Below are 19,362 nucleotides of genomic sequence, written 5' to 3'. Positions count from 1 at the left end.
AATTCACAAGCAGCTCCAGATGTTAAACCAAGGAGAAGCCAGGGAGTTCCCAACGCCCCAGGTGTCCTCAGCCCACGACTGGCTGCTGTGGGAATGCGAAGCCCGGCTCCTTGTCTCAGAGCGGGGCAACCAGGAGGTGTGATGTCCACCCCGGGGTTCCCAGGAGGATCAGACTGAAGCTGGGACTTGGCCTGAAAGTGTCCCCTCGCATGGCCACCCCCTTCCCCTTCCTGCTCCTCTACTCCTGGTGCCCCTCCATCCAGGGGCCAGACCTTAAAGAGTCACCCGCAAGAGAATCCTGGTCCCAAAGGAGCCTTCTGGGGGACCCCTGCTGAGAGAGGTTGTGGGCATGGCCCGCTGGGGCTCTGCCCGACCCAGGGCTGAGAGATGCAACCTCCCAGCTCTGGGTCCCTGCAGGAAGTGGTTGGCAAGCACAGGGCCAGTCCTCCAAAGGCCCAGGTGCAGGGAGCCCAGGCCAAGCAGCCTGTGGAAGAAGCCACATGCTGTGCCACCCCGGGGAACACGACTGCAGGCCACGGCCCTTCCCACCTCCTCCTCCTCCTCCTCCTCCTCCTCCTCCTCCTCCTCCTCCCACCCCGCCCCCGCCCCCGCCCCCACATGGCACAGGGCCCAGAGACACCTCAGACACTTGCTACCCAAAGTGCAAAGGGCATCAGTTGCTCCTCCAAACCCCCCCCCCAGCCCAGCAGACCGCGTTGTCCAGCCAGCCACCGGGCCTCCCTGGGGTGCCCAGCACAAAAGTGCAGACACCCACCGGACCCTCAATCTCAGTTTTCGGATGTTTTTGCCACTCTAAGGACCCGCAGGCCAGCTGGGCCTTCTGGCAGGACAGAGAGCCCCGGAATCCGACGTGGAGAGCTGGGTGTACGTCCCCATGAGGAGGCGGTCCCCACTCCGCGGCTATCCCTTGCGGGGAGCGGCAGCCGCGGGGCCTCAGAGAAGACACCAGGCTGGGCCCCCACGGCACAGCGGGAGCACGTCCCCCGCAGGCCACTTAGCGATGGCGGCCAGCCGGCGGACGGTTGGGTTGCGCGAGACGCTGCGGCCGCCCTGCTACCGGGTTCCTGGGAGGGCGTCCTGGAACCAGCGTCCACACCAAGCCCTTGGAAGGCCCAGGCGACGGAGGAGCCCCGTCAGGCAGGGGCCGAGGACGGTGACGGCCCGGGCGGGGAGGAGCGTGTCAGGCAGGGGCAGAGGACGGTGACAGGTGATAGGCCGGGCGGGAAGGAGTCAGTCAGGCAGGGGCCGTGGAGGAGACGGGCTGGGTAAGGGTTAGGGTTAGTGTCAGGGCACAAGTCACAATCGCAAAGACCTGGAAGCCACCCGAGTGCCCATCGACCCACGAGTGGGTAAATAAAATGTGGCGCGTGGACACCACGGAGTGCTATTCGGCTATGAGGAGCAGCGGTGAGGGGGCACCTCTCGTGGTTCTCCTGGCCAGAGCTGGAACCCGTTCCAGTAAGCCAAGTATCCCAAGAATGGACACACGAGCACCACGTGCTCGCGCTCACCAGCAAATGGGTACGAACCGATGGACACCTAAGTGGACACAGAGGAATCACCTTCTTCGGGTGGGTGTCGGGCGGGTGGGGGGAGGGGATGGGCATACACATCCATTAGGAATGGGGTGGGTACGCACCGACTGGGGGATGGGCGCACTTGAAGCTCTGACCCGAGGGGGGAGGCTGGGAGAGGGCAACGCACCCGACCTTAACATTGGTGCCCCCACAATATGCTGGAGCAACATGAGAGGTAAATGAATAAGAACACGGGGGGGGAGGGGGGCACGGGCAACACATGTCACCTTAATACTTGGACTCCCATCATCTGCTTGAAAAGAGAGAGAAAAGAAAATGCAATAATAGAGATAAGAGACACTTTTTAAAAATAATGAATCCGGCCGGGCGCTGTGGCTCACGCCTGTAATCCTAGCTCTTGGGAGGCCGAGGCGGGCGGATTGCTCAAGGTCAGGAGTTCAAAACCAGCCTGAGCAAGAGCGAGACCCCGTCTCTACTATAAATAGAAAGGAATTAATTGGCCAACTGATATATATATAAAAATTAGCGGGGCATGGTGGCGCATGCCTGCAGTCCCAGCTACCCGGGAGGCTGAGGCAGAAGGATCACTGGAGCCCAGGAGTTTGAAGTTGCTGTGAGCTAGGCTGACGCCACGGCACTCACTCTAGCCTGGGCACCAAACCGAGACTCTGTCTCAAAAAAAAAAAAAAAAAAATGAATCCGAAGAGAAAAGTAAAAGGAGGCCTGTGGAGCAGGTCTGGGTGTGACTCCGGATCCCCCAACATCAGGTGCCACCACCAAAGATTCCTACGTGTAGCCCATAGAACCCCAAAAGCAACGGGACGAGTTCTGGTCACATACTCCCTCAAAATGACATCCTGGCCTTCTTCTGGAACTCCCTCCCCTCTCAGACTCTCAAGGTTTCCTCCAGCGTGTCGGCTCCCACAGAGCAGACCTTTGGTCTGAGACCTGACTGTCCAGAAGCCACGCATGCTGCCGCGTGGCGGCGGTGTCGCGGCTCGGGACAAGAGGAGGCCCCACGGTGCGGGCTGGGGCGCGCCAGGCACCGCGGCGGACGCTGAGGGTGGGGGTCACCCCCACCCCGGGCCGCCCCCGCACTCCCAGAAACGCGACAGAACCAGAGGCAAAAAAAAAAAGAAGAAGCCTACGGCACCCGGTATTCCCGGGCGGTCTCCCATCCAAGTTCTAACCAGGCCCGAGCCTGCTTAGCTTCCGAGACCAGACGGGATCGGGCGCGTTCGGGGTGGTGTGGCCGTGGACGGCGGAGGGCGCCCCTGCCCCGCTCAAGAAGCCGAGCCTCTCTGCGCTTCCCCGCCGCCGCCTCCCGCCCCAGGCCCCGCGCCGGGTCGGGCCTGTTGAGTTCGCCGGCCGGGTCCCGCGGGCTCCGAGGGACGGGGGTGACAGGCGGGGCGGGCCGGGGTTGGGGGCTGTCTCTGTATACACACACACTCACACTCACACTCACTCACTCACTCACACTCACACAAGATGCGCCTCCACGGCTGGACCCGCCAAGGTGGAGACCTTCAAGCCCCCCTCCTCTCCTTGCCTGGCCTCCTTCACCTCCCCGCCCCCCACCCCCAGCTCGCACGGGCGGGAGGGGCGGGGCGCTCGCCCTTTGACCCCAGCCAGGGGCGGCCCTCCCCCACAACCCCTTTCAGCTGCGCCCCCCACCCTGTGGCCCGGCGGCCGCCTATTCCCCCGGGCCAGGGCTGGGGCACAGCGCACGGGGGAGGGGAGCCAGTGTATGGGGCGTCTCTCTCTCTCTCTCTCTCTCTCTCTCTCTCTCTCTCTCTCTCTCTCTCTCTCTCTCTCTCTCTCTCGGGATGTGTCCCATGGGTGGGGTGGGGTGGCGTGGTTTGTGGGGCGCTGAAGAAATCAGTCCCCTCCATCTCCTCCCTCTGGAAAACACCCAAGCCCTTGGAGAACTGCCCGCACCTCTACCTACCGTGGGGGCCGGGACCCTCCTCTTTGTCCTCCTGTGGCCCAGTCCAAGGGGCCTGGACCTGGCCGGGGCTGCACTGGACCCCAACCACCCTGGCGTGTGGACTCGCTAAAAATCGGCGATTAGATATTGGATTCCAGCGTCATTGAGGTCATTTCACTAATGAGTGCACCGCAAAGAGTTTCCTAATCCATCTGTGAGGGTGGCAACCGAAAGAGAATTTTAGAGCTGACAGAATAGGCGAGGAAAGGCATAGGAGATTTCCACACCCAGTAAGGAAGCCTTTCCCGAAGTGGAAGAAAGAAAGGAGCAAACAGAGACACCGGTAGCCCGCCCGGATCAGAGTCTGCCCCTGAGAGAAAGTACCCTGACCAGGTTCTCCCGTGGGTGGGTCGCGAGCTAGCGGCATTCAGAAGAGCGAGGCCCGCAGTCTGTGCGGAAGACACCTGCACTCGGGTGTGTGTGGCGGCACAATTCACAAGCAGCTCCAGATGTTAAACCAAGGAGAAGCCAGGGAGTTCCCAACGCCCCAGGTGTCCTCAGCCCACGACTGGCTGCTGTGGGAATGCGAAGCCCGGCTCCTTGTCTCAGAGCGGGGCAACCAGGAGGTGTGATGTCCACCCCGGGGTTCCCAGGAGGATCAGACTGAAGCTGGGACTTGGCCTGAAAGTGTCCCCTCGCATGGCCACCCCCTTCCCCTTCCTGCTCCTCTACTCCTGGTGCCCCTCCATCCAGGGGCCAGACCTTAAAGAGTCACCCGCAAGAGAATCCTGGTCCCAAAGGAGCCTTCTGGGGGACCCCTGCTGAGAGAGGTTGTGGGCATGGCCCGCTGGGGCTCTGCCCGACCCAGGGCTGAGAGATGCAACCTCCCAGCTCTGGGTCCCTGCAGGAAGTGTTGGCAAGCACAGGGCCAGTCCTCCAAAGGCCCAGGTGCAGGGAGCCCAGGCCAAGCAGCCTGTGGAAGAAGCCACATGCTGTGCCACCCCGGGGAACACGACTGCAGGCCACGGCCCTTCCCACCTCCTCCTCCTCCTCCTCCTCCTCCTCCTCCTCCTCCTCCCACCCCGCCCCCGCCCCCGCCCCCACATGGCACAGGGCCCAGAGACACCTCAGACACTTGCTACCCAAAGTGCAAAGGGCATCAGTTGCTCCTCCAAACCCCCCCCCCAGCCCAGCAGACCGCGTTGTCCAGCCAGCCACCGGGCCTCCCTGGGGTGCCCAGCACAAAAGTGCAGACACCCACCGGACCCTCAATCTCAGTTTTCGGATGTTTTTGCCACTCTAAGGACCCGCAGGCCAGCTGGGCCTTCTGGCAGGACAGAGAGCCCCGGAATCCGACGTGGAGAGCTGGGTGTACGTCCCCATGAGGAGGCGGTCCCCACCTCCGCGGCTATCCCCTTGCGGGGAGCGGCAGCCGCGGGGCCTCAGAGAAGACACCAGGCTGGGCCCCCACGGCACAGCGGGAGCACGTCCCCCGCAGGCCACTTAGCGATGGCGGCCAGCCGGCGGACGGTTGGGTTGCGCGAGACGCTGCGGCCGCCCTGCTACCGGGTTCCTGGGAGGGCGTCCTGGAACCAGCGTCCACACCAAGCCCTTGGAAGGCCCAGGCGACGGAGGAGCCCCGTCAGGCAGGGGCCGAGGACGGTGACGGCCCGGGCGGGGAGGAGCGTGTCAGGCAGGGGCAGAGGACGGTGACAGGTGATAGGCCGGGCGGGAAGGAGTCAGTCAGGCAGGGGCCGTGGAGGAGACGGGCTGGGTAAGGGTTAGGGTTAGTGTCAGGGCACAAGTCACAATCGCAAAGACCTGGAAGCCACCCGAGTGCCCATCGACCCACGAGTGGGTAAATAAAATGTGGCGCGTGGACACCACGGAGTGCTATTCGGCTATGAGGAGCAGCGGTGAGGGGGCACCTCTCGTGGTTCTCCTGGCCAGAGCTGGAACCCGTTCCAGTAAGCCAAGTATCCCAAGAATGGACACACGAGCACCACGTGCTCGCGCTCACCAGCAAATGGGTACGAACCGATGGACACCTAAGTGGACACAGAGGAATCACCTTCTTCGGGTGGGTGTCGGGCGGGTGGGGGGAGGGGATGGGCATACACATCCATTAGGAATGGGGTGGGTACGCACCGACTGGGGGATGGGCGCACTTGAAGCTCTGACCCGAGGGGGGAGGCTGGGAGAGGGCAACGCACCCGACCTTAACATTGGTGCCCCCACAATATGCTGGAGCAACATGAGAGGTAAATGAATAAGAACACGGGGGGGGAGGGGGGCACGGGCAACACATGTCACCTTAATACTTGGACTCCCATCATCTGCTTGAAAAGAGAGAGAAAAGAAAATGCAATAATAGAGATAAGAGACACTTTTTAAAAATAATGAATCCGGCCGGGCGCTGTGGCTCACGCCTGTAATCCTAGCTCTTGGGAGGCCGAGGCGGGCGGATTGCTCAAGGTCAGGAGTTCAAAACCAGCCTGAGCAAGAGCGAGACCCCGTCTCTACTATAAATAGAAAGGAATTAATTGGCCAACTGATATATATATAAAAATTAGCGGGGCATGGTGGCGCATGCCTGCAGTCCCAGCTACCCGGGAGGCTGAGGCAGAAGGATCACTGGAGCCCAGGAGTTTGAAGTTGCTGTGAGCTAGGCTGACGCCACGGCACTCACTCTAGCCTGGGCACCAAACCGAGACTCTGTCTCAAAAAAAAAAAAAAAAAAATGAATCCGAAGAGAAAAGTAAAAGGAGGCCTGTGGAGCAGGTCTGGGTGTGACTCCGGATCCCCCAACATCAGGTGCCACCACCAAAGATTCCTACGTGTAGCCCATAGAACCCCAAAAGCAACGGGACGAGTTCTGGTCACATACTCCCTCAAAATGACATCCTGGCCTTCTTCTGGAACTCCCTCCCCTCTCAGACTCTCAAGGTTTCCTCCAGCGTGTCGGCTCCCACAGAGCAGACCTTTGGTCTGAGACCTGACTGTCCAGAAGCCACGCATGCTGCCGCGTGGCGGCGGTGTCGCGGCTCGGGACAAGAGGAGGCCCCACGGTGCGGGCTGGGGCGCGCCAGGCACCGCGGCGGACGCTGAGGGTGGGGGTCACCCCCACCCCGGGCCGCCCCCGCACTCCCAGAAACGCGACAGAACCAGAGGCAAAAAAAAAAAGAAGAAGCCTACGGCACCCGGTATTCCCGGGCGGTCTCCCATCCAAGTTCTAACCAGGCCCGAGCCTGCTTAGCTTCCGAGACCAGACGGGATCGGGCGCGTTCGGGGTGGTGTGGCCGTGGACGGCGGAGGGCGCCCCTGCCCCGCTCAAGAAGCCGAGCCTCTCTGCGCTTCCCCGCCGCCGCCTCCCGCCCCAGGCCCCGCGCCGGGTCGGGCCTGTTGAGTTCGCCGGCCGGGTCCCGCGGGCTCCGAGGGACGGGGGTGACAGGCGGGGCGGGCCGGGGTTGGGGGCTGTCTCTGTATACACACACACTCACACTCACACTCACTCACTCACTCACACTCACACAAGATGCGCCTCCACGGCTGGACCCGCCAAGGTGGAGACCTTCAAGCCCCCCTCCTCTCCTTGCCTGGCCTCCTTCACCTCCCCGCCCCCCACCCCCAGCTCGCACGGGCGGGAGGGGCGGGGCGCTCGCCCTTTGACCCCAGCCAGGGGCGGCCCTCCCCCACAACCCCTTTCAGCTGCGCCCCCCACCCTGTGGCCCGGCGGCCGCCTATTCCCCCGGGCCAGGGCTGGGGCACAGCGCACGGGGGAGGGGAGCCAGTGTATGGGGCGTCTCTCTCTCTCTCTCTCTCTCTCTCTCTCTCTCTCTCTCTCTCTCTCTCTCTCTCTCTCTCTCTCTCGGGATGTGTCCCATGGGTGGGGTGGGGTGGCGTGGTTTGTGGGGCGCTGAAGAAATCAGTCCCCTCCATCTCCTCCCTCTGGAAAACACCCAAGCCCTTGGAGAACTGCCCGCACCTCTACCTACCGTGGGGGCCGGGACCCTCCTCTTTGTCCTCCTGTGGCCCAGTCCAAGGGGCCTGGACCTGGCCGGGGCTGCACTGGACCCCAACCACCCTGGCGTGTGGACTCGCTAAAAATCGGCGATTAGATATTGGATTCCAGCGTCATTGAGGTCATTTCACTAATGAGTGCACCGCAAAGAGTTTCCTAATCCATCTGTGAGGGTGGCAACCGAAAGAGAATTTTAGAGCTGACAGAATAGGCGAGGAAAGGCATAGGAGATTTCCACACCCAGTAAGGAAGCCTTTCCCGAAGTGGAAGAAAGAAAGGAGCAAACAGAGACACCGGTAGCCCGCCCGGATCAGAGTCTGCCCCTGAGAGAAAGTACCCTGACCAGGTTCTCCCGTGGGTGGGTCGCGAGCTAGCGGCATTCAGAAGAGCGAGGCCCGCAGTCTGTGCGGAAGACACCTGCACTCGGGTGTGTGTGGCGGCACAATTCACAAGCAGCTCCAGATGTTAAACCAAGGAGAAGCCAGGGAGTTCCCAACGCCCCAGGTGTCCTCAGCCCACGACTGGCTGCTGTGGGAATGCGAAGCCCGGCTCCTTGTCTCAGAGCGGGGCAACCAGGAGGTGTGATGTCCACCCCGGGGTTCCCAGGAGGATCAGACTGAAGCTGGGACTTGGCCTGAAAGTGTCCCCTCGCATGGCCACCCCCTTCCCCTTCCTGCTCCTCTACTCCTGGTGCCCCTCCATCCAGGGGCCAGACCTTAAAGAGTCACCCGCAAGAGAATCCTGGTCCCAAAGGAGCCTTCTGGGGGACCCCTGCTGAGAGAGGTTGTGGGCATGGCCCGCTGGGGCTCTGCCCGACCCAGGGCTGAGAGATGCAACCTCCCAGCTCTGGGTCCCTGCAGGAAGTGTTGGCAAGCACAGGGCCAGTCCTCCAAAGGCCCAGGTGCAGGGAGCCCAGGCCAAGCAGCCTGTGGAAGAAGCCACATGCTGTGCCACCCCGGGGAACACGACTGCAGGCCACGGCCCTTCCCACCTCCTCCTCCTCCTCCTCCTCCTCCTCCTCCTCCTCCTCCTCCCACCCCGCCCCCGCCCCCGCCCCCACATGGCACAGGGCCCAGAGACACCTCAGACACTTGCTACCCAAAGTGCAAAGGGCATCAGTTGCTCCTCCAAACCCCCCCCCCAGCCCAGCAGACCGCGTTGTCCAGCCAGCCACCGGGCCTCCCTGGGGTGCCCAGCACAAAAGTGCAGACACCCACCGGACCCTCAATCTCAGTTTTCGGATGTTTTTGCCACTCTAAGGACCCGCAGGCCAGCTGGGCCTTCTGGCAGGACAGAGAGCCCCGGAATCCGACGTGGAGAGCTGGGTGTACGTCCCCATGAGGAGGCGGTCCCCACCTCCGCGGCTATCCCCTTGCGGGGAGCGGCAGCCGCGGGGCCTCAGAGAAGACACCAGGCTGGGCCCCCACGGCACAGCGGGAGCACGTCCCCCGCAGGCCACTTAGCGATGGCGGCCAGCCGGCGGACGGTTGGGTTGCGCGAGACGCTGCGGCCGCCCTGCTACCGGGTTCCTGGGAGGGCGTCCTGGAACCAGCGTCCACACCAAGCCCTTGGAAGGCCCAGGCGACGGAGGAGCCCCGTCAGGCAGGGGCCGAGGACGGTGACGGCCCGGGCGGGGAGGAGCGTGTCAGGCAGGGGCAGAGGACGGTGACAGGTGATAGGCCGGGCGGGAAGGAGTCAGTCAGGCAGGGGCCGTGGAGGAGACGGGCTGGGTAAGGGTTAGGGTTAGTGTCAGGGCACAAGTCACAATCGCAAAGACCTGGAAGCCACCCGAGTGCCCATCGACCCACGAGTGGGTAAATAAAATGTGGCGCGTGGACACCACGGAGTGCTATTCGGCTATGAGGAGCAGCGGTGAGGGGGCACCTCTCGTGGTTCTCCTGGCCAGAGCTGGAACCCGTTCCAGTAAGCCAAGTATCCCAAGAATGGACACACGAGCACCACGTGCTCGCGCTCACCAGCAAATGGGTACGAACCGATGGACACCTAAGTGGACACAGAGGAATCACCTTCTTCGGGTGGGTGTCGGGCGGGTGGGGGGAGGGGATGGGCATACACATCCATTAGGAATGGGGTGGGTACGCACCGACTGGGGGATGGGCGCACTTGAAGCTCTGACCCGAGGGGGGAGGCTGGGAGAGGGCAACGCACCCGACCTTAACATTGGTGCCCCCACAATATGCTGGAGCAACATGAGAGGTAAATGAATAAGAACACGGGGGGGGAGGGGGGCACGGGCAACACATGTCACCTTAATACTTGGACTCCCATCATCTGCTTGAAAAGAGAGAGAAAAGAAAATGCAATAATAGAGATAAGAGACACTTTTTAAAAATAATGAATCCGGCCGGGCGCTGTGGCTCACGCCTGTAATCCTAGCTCTTGGGAGGCCGAGGCGGGCGGATTGCTCAAGGTCAGGAGTTCAAAACCAGCCTGAGCAAGAGCGAGACCCCGTCTCTACTATAAATAGAAAGGAATTAATTGGCCAACTGATATATATATAAAAATTAGCGGGGCATGGTGGCGCATGCCTGCAGTCCCAGCTACCCGGGAGGCTGAGGCAGAAGGATCACTGGAGCCCAGGAGTTTGAAGTTGCTGTGAGCTAGGCTGACGCCACGGCACTCACTCTAGCCTGGGCACCAAACCGAGACTCTGTCTCAAAAAAAAAAAAAAAAAAATGAATCCGAAGAGAAAAGTAAAAGGAGGCCTGTGGAGCAGGTCTGGGTGTGACTCCGGATCCCCCAACATCAGGTGCCACCACCAAAGATTCCTACGTGTAGCCCATAGAACCCCAAAAGCAACGGGACGAGTTCTGGTCACATACTCCCTCAAAATGACATCCTGGCCTTCTTCTGGAACTCCCTCCCCTCTCAGACTCTCAAGGTTTCCTCCAGCGTGTCGGCTCCCACAGAGCAGACCTTTGGTCTGAGACCTGACTGTCCAGAAGCCACGCATGCTGCCGCGTGGCGGCGGTGTCGCGGCTCGGGACAAGAGGAGGCCCCACGGTGCGGGCTGGGGCGCGCCAGGCACCGCGGCGGACGCTGAGGGTGGGGGTCACCCCCACCCCGGGCCGCCCCCGCACTCCCAGAAACGCGACAGAACCAGAGGCAAAAAAAAAAAGAAGAAGCCTACGGCACCCGGTATTCCCGGGCGGTCTCCCATCCAAGTTCTAACCAGGCCCGAGCCTGCTTAGCTTCCGAGACCAGACGGGATCGGGCGCGTTCGGGGTGGTGTGGCCGTGGACGGCGGAGGGCGCCCCTGCCCCGCTCAAGAAGCCGAGCCTCTCTGCGCTTCCCCGCCGCCGCCTCCCGCCCCAGGCCCCGCGCCGGGTCGGGCCTGTTGAGTTCGCCGGCCGGGTCCCGCGGGCTCCGAGGGACGGGGGTGACAGGCGGGGCGGGCCGGGGTTGGGGGCTGTCTCTGTATACACACACACTCACACTCACACTCACTCACTCACTCACACTCACACAAGATGCGCCTCCACGGCTGGACCCGCCAAGGTGGAGACCTTCAAGCCCCCCTCCTCTCCTTGCCTGGCCTCCTTCACCTCCCCGCCCCCCACCCCCAGCTCGCACGGGCGGGAGGGGCGGGGCGCTCGCCCTTTGACCCCAGCCAGGGGCGGCCCTCCCCCACAACCCCTTTCAGCTGCGCCCCCCACCCTGTGGCCCGGCGGCCGCCTATTCCCCCGGGCCAGGGCTGGGGCACAGCGCACGGGGGAGGGGAGCCAGTGTATGGGGCGTCTCTCTCTCTCTCTCTCTCTCTCTCTCTCTCTCTCTCTCTCTCTCTCTCTCTCTCTCTCTCTCGGGATGTGTCCCATGGGTGGGGTGGGGTGGCGTGGTTTGTGGGGCGCTGAAGAAATCAGTCCCCTCCATCTCCTCCCTCTGGAAAACACCCAAGCCCTTGGAGAACTGCCCGCACCTCTACCTACCGTGGGGGCCGGGACCCTCCTCTTTGTCCTCCTGTGGCCCAGTCCAAGGGGCCTGGACCTGGCCGGGGCTGCACTGGACCCCAACCACCCTGGCGTGTGGACTCGCTAAAAATCGGCGATTAGATATTGGATTCCAGCGTCATTGAGGTCATTTCACTAATGAGTGCACCGCAAAGAGTTTCCTAATCCATCTGTGAGGGTGGCAACCGAAAGAGAATTTTAGAGCTGACAGAATAGGCGAGGAAAGGCATAGGAGATTTCCACACCCAGTAAGGAAGCCTTTCCCGAAGTGGAAGAAAGAAAGGAGCAAACAGAGACACCGGTAGCCCGCCCGGATCAGAGTCTGCCCCTGAGAGAAAGTACCCTGACCAGGTTCTCCCGTGGGTGGGTCGCGAGCTAGCGGCATTCAGAAGAGCGAGGCCCGCAGTCTGTGCGGAAGACACCTGCACTCGGGTGTGTGTGGCGGCACAATTCACAAGCAGCTCCAGATGTTAAACCAAGGAGAAGCCAGGGAGTTCCCAACGCCCCAGGTGTCCTCAGCCCACGACTGGCTGCTGTGGGAATGCGAAGCCCGGCTCCTTGTCTCAGAGCGGGGCAACCAGGAGGTGTGATGTCCACCCCGGGGTTCCCAGGAGGATCAGACTGAAGCTGGGACTTGGCCTGAAAGTGTCCCCTCGCATGGCCACCCCCTTCCCCTTCCTGCTCCTCTACTCCTGGTGCCCCTCCATCCAGGGGCCAGACCTTAAAGAGTCACCCGCAAGAGAATCCTGGTCCCAAAGGAGCCTTCTGGGGGACCCCTGCTGAGAGAGGTTGTGGGCATGGCCCGCTGGGGCTCTGCCCGACCCAGGGCTGAGAGATGCAACCTCCCAGCTCTGGGTCCCTGCAGGAAGTGTTGGCAAGCACAGGGCCAGTCCTCCAAAGGCCCAGGTGCAGGGAGCCCAGGCCAAGCAGCCTGTGGAAGAAGCCACATGCTGTGCCACCCCGGGGAACACGACTGCAGGCCACGGCCCTTCCCACCTCCTCCTCCTCCTCCTCCTCCTCCTCCTCCTCCTCCTCCTCCCACCCCGCCCCCGCCCCCGCCCCCACATGGCACAGGGCCCAGAGACACCTCAGACACTTGCTACCCAAAGTGCAAAGGGCATCAGTTGCTCCTCCAAACCCCCCCCCCAGCCCAGCAGACCGCGTTGTCCAGCCAGCCACCGGGCCTCCCTGGGGTGCCCAGCACAAAAGTGCAGACACCCACCGGACCCTCAATCTCAGTTTTCGGATGTTTTTGCCACTCTAAGGACCCGCAGGCCAGCTGGGCCTTCTGGCAGGACAGAGAGCCCCGGAATCCGACGTGGAGAGCTGGGTGTACGTCCCCATGAGGAGGCGGTCCCCACCTCCGCGGCTATCCCCTTGCGGGGAGCGGCAGCCGCGGGGCCTCAGAGAAGACACCAGGCTGGGCCCCCACGGCACAGCGGGAGCACGTCCCCCGCAGGCCACTTAGCGATGGCGGCCAGCCGGCGGACGGTTGGGTTGCGCGAGACGCTGCGGCCGCCCTGCTACCGGGTTCCTGGGAGGGCGTCCTGGAACCAGCGTCCACACCAAGCCCTTGGAAGGCCCAGGCGACGGAGGAGCCCCGTCAGGCAGGGGCCGAGGACGGTGACGGCCCGGGCGGGGAGGAGCGTGTCAGGCAGGGGCAGAGGACGGTGACAGGTGATAGGCCGGGCGGGAAGGAGTCAGTCAGGCAGGGGCCGTGGAGGAGACGGGCTGGGTAAGGGTTAGGGTTAGTGTCAGGGCACAAGTCACAATCGCAAAGACCTGGAAGCCACCCGAGTGCCCATCGACCCACGAGTGGGTAAATAAAATGTGGCGCGTGGACACCACGGAGTGCTATTCGGCTATGAGGAGCAGCGGTGAGGGGGCACCTCTCGTGGTTCTCCTGGCCAGAGCTGGAACCCGTTCCAGTAAGCCAAGTATCCCAAGAATGGACACACGAGCACCACGTGCTCGCGCTCACCAGCAAATGGGTACGAACCGATGGACACCTAAGTGGACACAGAGGAATCACCTTCTTCGGGTGGGTGTCGGGCGGGTGGGGGGAGGTGATGGGCATACACATCCATTAGGAATGGGGTGGGTACGCACCGACTGGGGGATGGGCGCACTTGAAGCTCTGACCCGAGGGGGGAGGCTGGGAGAGGGCAACGCACCCGACCTTAACATTGGTGCCCCCACAATATGCTGGAGCAACATGAGAGGTAAATGAATAAGAACACGGGGGGGGAGGGGGGCACGGGCAACACATGTCACCTTAATACTTGGACTCCCATCATCTGCTTGAAAAGAGAGAGAAAAGAAAATGCAATAATAGAGATAAGAGACACTTTTTAAAAATAATGAATCCGGCCGGGCGCTGTGGCTCACGCCTGTAATCCTAGCTCTTGGGAGGCCGAGGCGGGCGGATTGCTCAAGGTCAGGAGTTCAAAACCAGCCTGAGCAAGAGCGAGACCCCGTCTCTACTATAAATAGAAAGGAATTAATTGGCCAACTGATATATATATAAAAATTAGCGGGGCATGGTGGCGCATGCCTGCAGTCCCAGCTACCCGGGAGGCTGAGGCAGAAGGATCACTGGAGCCCAGGAGTTTGAAGTTGCTGTGAGCTAGGCTGACGCCACGGCACTCACTCTAGCCTGGGCACCAAACCGAGACTCTGTCTCAAAAAAAAAAAAAAAAAATGAATCCGAAGAGAAAAGTAAAAGGAGGCCTGTGGAGCAGGTCTGGGTGTGACTCCGGATCCCCCAACATCAGGTGCCACCACCAAAGATTCCTACGTGTAGCCCATAGAACCCCAAAAGCAACGGGACGAGTTCTGGTCACATACTCCCTCAAAATGACATCCTGGCCTTCTTCTGGAACTCCCTCCCCTCTCAGACTCTCAAGGTTTCCTCCAGCGTGTCGGCTCCCACAGAGCAGACCTTTGGTCTGAGACCTGACTGTCCAGAAGCCACGCATGCTGCCGCGTGGCGGCGGTGTCGCGGCTCGGGACAAGAGGAGGCCCCACGGTGCGGGCTGGGGCGCGCCAGGCACCGCGGCGGACGCTGAGGGTGGGGGTCACCCCCACCCCGGGCCGCCCCCGCACTCCCAGAAACGCGACAGAACCAGAGGCAAAAAAAAAAAGAAGAAGCCTACGGCACCCGGTATTCCCGGGCGGTCTCCCATCCAAGTTCTAACCAGGCCCGAGCCTGCTTAGCTTCCGAGACCAGACGGGATCGGGCGCGTTCGGGGTGGTGTGGCCGTGGACGGCGGAGGGCGCCCCTGCCCCGCTCAAGAAGCCGAGCCTCTCTGCGCTTCCCCGCCGCCTCCTCCCCCCGCCCCAGGCCCCGCGCCGGGTCGGGCCTGTTGAGTTCGCCGGCCGGGTCCCGCGGGCTCCGAGGGACGGGGGTGACAGGCGGGGCGGGCCGGGGTTGGGGGCTGTCTCTGTATACACACACACTCACACTCACACTCACTCACTCACTCACACTCACACAAGATGCGCCTCCACGGCTGGACCCGCCAAGGTGGAGACCTTCAAGCCCCCCTCCTCTCCTTGCCTGGCCTCCTTCACCTCCCCGCCCCCCACCCCCAGCTCGCACGGGCGGGAGGGGCGGGGCGCTCGCCCTTTGACCCCAGCCAGGGGCGGCCCTCCCCCACAACCCCTTTCAGCTGCGCCCCCCACCCTGTGGCCCGGCGGCCGCCTATTCCCCCGGGCCAGGGCTGGGGCACAGCGCACGGGGGAGGGGAGCCAGTGTATGGGGCGTCTCTCTCTCTCTCTCTCTCTCTCTCTCTCTCTCTCTCTCTCTCTCTCTCTCTCTCTCTCTCTCTCTCGGGATGTGTCCCATGGGTGGGGTGGGGTGGCGTGGTTTGTGGGGCGCTGAAGAAATCAGTCCCCTCCATCTCCTCCCTCTGGAAAACACCCAAGCCCTTGGAGAACTGCCCGCACCTCTACCTACCGTGGGGGCCGGGACCCTCCTCTTTGTCCTCCTGTGGCCCAGTCCAAGGGGCCTGGACCTGGCCGGGGCTGCACTGGACCCCAACCACCCTGGCGTGTGGACTCGCTAAAAATCGGCGATTAGATATTGGATTCCAGCGTCATTGAGGTCATTTCACTAATGAGTGCACCGCAAAGAGTTTCCTAATCCATCTGTGAGGGTGGCAACCGAAAGAGAATTTTAGAGCTGACAGAATAGGCGAGGAAAGGCATAGGAGATTTCCACACCCAGTAAGGAAGCCTTTCCCGAAGTGGAAGAAAGAAAGGAGCAAACAGAGACACCGGTAGCCCGCCCGGATCAGAGTCTGCCCCTGAGAGAAAGTACCCTGACCAGGTTCTCCCGTGGGTGGGTCGCGAGCTAGCGGCATTCAGAAGAGCGAGGCCCGCAGTCTGTGCGGAAGACACCTGCACTCGGGTGTGTGTGGCGGCACAATTCACAAGCAGCTCCAGATGTTAAACCAAGGAGAAGCCAGGGAGTTCCCAACGCCCCAGGTGTCCTCAGCCCACGACTGGCTGCTGTGGGAATGCGAAGCCCGGCTCCTTGTCTCAGAGCGGGGCAACCAGGAGGTGTGATGTCCACCCCGGGGTTCCCAGGAGGATCAGACTGAAGCTGGGACTTGGCCTGAAAGTGTCCCCTCGCATGGCCACCCCCTTCCCCTTCCTGCTCCTCTACTCCTGGTGCCCCTCCATCCAGGGGCCAGACCTTAAAGAGTCACCCGCAAGAGAATCCTGGTCCCAAAGGAGCCTTCTGGGGGACCCCTGCTGAGAGAGGTTGTGGGCATGGCCCGCTGGGGCTCTGCCCGACCCAGGGCTGAGAGATGCAACCTCCCAGCTCTGGGTCCCTGCAGGAAGTGTTGGCAAGCACAGGGCCAGTCCTCCAAAGGCCCAGGTGCAGGGAGCCCAGGCCAAGCAGCCTGTGGAAGAAGCCACATGCTGTGCCACCCCGGGGAACACGACTGCAGGCCACGGCCCTTCCCACCTCCTCCTCCTCCTCCTCCTCCTCCTCCTCCTCCCACCCCGCCCCCGCCCCCGCCCCCACATGGCACAGGGCCCAGAGACACCTCAGACACTTGCTACCCAAAGTGCAAAGGGCATCAGTTGCTCCTCCAAACCCCCCCCCCAGCCCAGCAGACCGCGTTGTCCAGCCAGCCACCGGGCCTCCCTGGGGTGCCCAGCACAAAAGTGCAGACACCCACCGGACCCTCAATCTCAGTTTTCGGATGTTTTTGCCACTCTAAGGACCCGCAGGCCAGCTGGGCCTTCTGGCAGGACAGAGAGCCCCGGAATCCGACGTGGAGAGCTGGGTGTACGTCCCCATGAGGAGGCGGTCCCCACCTCCGCGGCTATCCCCTTGCGGGGAGCGGCAGCCGCGGGGCCTCAGAGAAGACACCAGGCTGGGCCCCCACGGCACAGCGGGAGCACGTCCCCCGCAGGCCACTTAGCGATGGCGGCCAGCCGGCGGACGGTTGGGTTGCGCGAGACGCTGCGGCCGCCCTGCTACCGGGTTCCTGGGAGGGCGTCCTGGAACCAGCGTCCACACCAAGCCCTTGGAAGGCCCAGGCGACGGAGGAGCCCCGTCAGGCAGGGGCCGAGGACGGTGACGGCCCGGGCGGGGAGGAGCGTGTCAGGCAGGGGCAGAGGACGGTGACAGGTGATAGGCCGGGCGGGAAGGAGTCAGTCAGGCAGGGGCCGTGGAGGAGACGGGCTGGGTAAGGGTTAGGGTTAGTGTCAGGGCACAAGTCACAATCGCAAAGACCTGGAAGCCACCCGAGTGCCCATCGACCCACGAGTGGGTAAATAAAATGTGGCGCGTGGACACCACGGAGTGCTATTCGGCTATGAGGAGCAGCGGTGAGGGGGCACCTCTCGTGGTTCTCCTGGCCAGAGCTGGAACCCGTTCCAGTAAGCCAAGTATCCCAAGAATGGACACACGAGCACCACGTGCTCGCGCTCACCAGCAAATGGGTACGAACCGATGGACACCTAAGTGGACACAGAGGAATCACCTTCTTCGGGTGGGTGTCGGGCGGGTGGGGGGAGGGGATGGGCATACACATCCATTAGGAATGGGGTGGGTACGCACCGACTGGGGGATGGGCGCACTTGAAGCTCTGACCCGAGGGGGGAGGCTGGGAGAGGGCAACGCACCCGACCTTAACATTGGTGCCCCCACAATATGCTGGAGCAACATGAGAGGTAAATGAATAAGAACACGGGGGGGGAGGGGGGCACGGGCAACACATGTCACCTTAATACTTGGACTCCCATCATCTGCTTGAAAAGAGAGAGAAAAGAAAATGCAATAATAGAGATAAGAGACACTTTTTAAAAATAATGAATCCGGCCGGGCGCTGTGGCTCACGCCTGTAATCCTAGCTCTTGGGAGGCCGAGGCGGGCGGATTGCTCAAGGTCAGGAGTTCAAAACCAGCCTGAGCAAGAGCGAGACCCCGTCTCTACTATAAATAGAAAGGAATTAATTGGCCAACTGATATATATATAAAAATTAGCGGGGCATGGTGGCGCATGCCTGCAGTCCCAGCTACCCGGGAGGCTGAGGCAGAAGGATCACTGGAGCCCAGGAGTTTGAAGTTGCTGTGAGCTAGGCTGACGCCACGGCACTCACTCTAGCCTGGGCACCAAACCGAGACTCTGTCTCAAAAAAAAAAAAAAAAAAATGAATCCGAAGAGAAAAGTAAAAGGAGGCCTGTGGAGCAGGTCTGGGTGTGACTCCGGATCCCCCAACATCAGGTGCCACCACCAAAGATTCCTACGTGTAGCCCATAGAACCCCAAAAGCAACGGGACGAGTTCTGGTCACATACTCCCTCAAAATGACATCCTGGCCTTCTTCTGGAACTCCCTCCCCTCTCAGACTCTCAAGGTTTCCTCCAGCGTGTCGGCTCCCACAGAGCAGACCTTTGGTCTGAGACCTGACTGTCCAGAAGCCACGCATGCTGCCGCGTGGCGGCGGTGTCGCGGCTCGGGACAAGAGGAGGCCCCACGGTGCGGGCTGGGGCGCGCCAGGCACCGCGGCGGACGCTGAGGGTGGGGGTCACCCCCACCCCGGGCCGCCCCCGCACTCCCAGAAACGCGACAGAACCAGAGGCAAAAAAAAAAAGAAGAAGCCTACGGCACCCGGTATTCCCGGGCGGTCTCCCATCCAAGTTCTAACCAGGCCCGAGCCTGCTTAGCTTCCGAGACCAGACGGGATCGGGCGCGTTCGGGGTGGTGTGGCCGTGGACGGCGGAGGGCGCCCCTGCCCCGCTCAAGAAGCCGAGCCTCTCTGCGCTTCCCCGCCGCCTCCTCCCCCCGCCCCAGGCCCCGCGCCGGGTCGGGCCTGTTGAGTTCGCCGGCCGGGTCCCGCGGGCTCCGAGGGACGGGGGTGACAGGCGGGGTGGGCCGGGGTTGGGGGCTGTCTCTGTATACACACACACTCACACTCACACTCACTCACTCACTCACACTCACACAAGATGCGCCTCCACGGCTGGACCCGCCAAGGTGGAGACCTTCAAGCCCCCCTCCTCTCCTTGCCTGGCCTCCTTCACCTCCCCGCCCCCCACCCCCAGCTCGCACGGGCGGGAGGGGCGGGGCGCTCGCCCTTTGACCCCAGCCAGGGGCGGCCCTCCCCCACAACCCCTTTCAGCTGCGCCCCCCACCCTGTGGCCCGGCGGCCGCCTATTCCCCCGGGCCAGGGCTGGGGCACAGCGCACGGGGGAGGGGAGCCAGTGTATGGGGCGTCTCTCTCTCTCTCTCTCTCTCTCTCTCTCTCTCTCTCTCTCTCTCTCTCTCTCTCTCTCTCTCTCGGGATGTGTCCCATGGGTGGGGTGGGGTGGCGTGGTTTGTGGGGCGCTGAAGAAATCAGTCCCCTCCATCTCCTCCCTCTGGAAA

General features: G+C 62.4%; 5 pseudogenes; all 5 read right to left on the bottom strand.

Annotated features, from left to right (window-relative positions):
* Window positions 1–2,700: 2,700 nt before the first annotated feature.
* Window positions 2,701–2,819, bottom strand: LOC142869324 (uncharacterized; annotated as a pseudogene).
* Window positions 2,820–6,674: 3,855 nt separating this feature from the next.
* On the bottom strand, window positions 6,675–6,793 carry LOC142869322 (uncharacterized; annotated as a pseudogene).
* A 3,858-nt stretch (window positions 6,794–10,651) lies between these two features.
* On the bottom strand, window positions 10,652–10,770 carry LOC142869321 (uncharacterized; annotated as a pseudogene).
* A 3,853-nt stretch (window positions 10,771–14,623) lies between these two features.
* Window positions 14,624–14,742, bottom strand: LOC142869320 (uncharacterized; annotated as a pseudogene).
* A 3,852-nt stretch (window positions 14,743–18,594) lies between these two features.
* Window positions 18,595–18,713, bottom strand: LOC142869319 (uncharacterized; annotated as a pseudogene).
* Window positions 18,714–19,362: the final 649 nt, after the last annotated feature.

This window comes from Microcebus murinus, unplaced genomic scaffold (assembly GCF_040939455.1).
Source record: "Microcebus murinus isolate Inina unplaced genomic scaffold, M.murinus_Inina_mat1.0 scaf069_hap2_Mmur4.0, whole genome shotgun sequence".
Classification (NCBI taxonomy): domain Eukaryota; kingdom Metazoa; phylum Chordata; class Mammalia; order Primates; family Cheirogaleidae; genus Microcebus; species Microcebus murinus.
The sequence above is the reverse complement of the archived record's forward strand: the minus strand, read 5'-3'. Positions and strand labels throughout refer to the sequence as shown.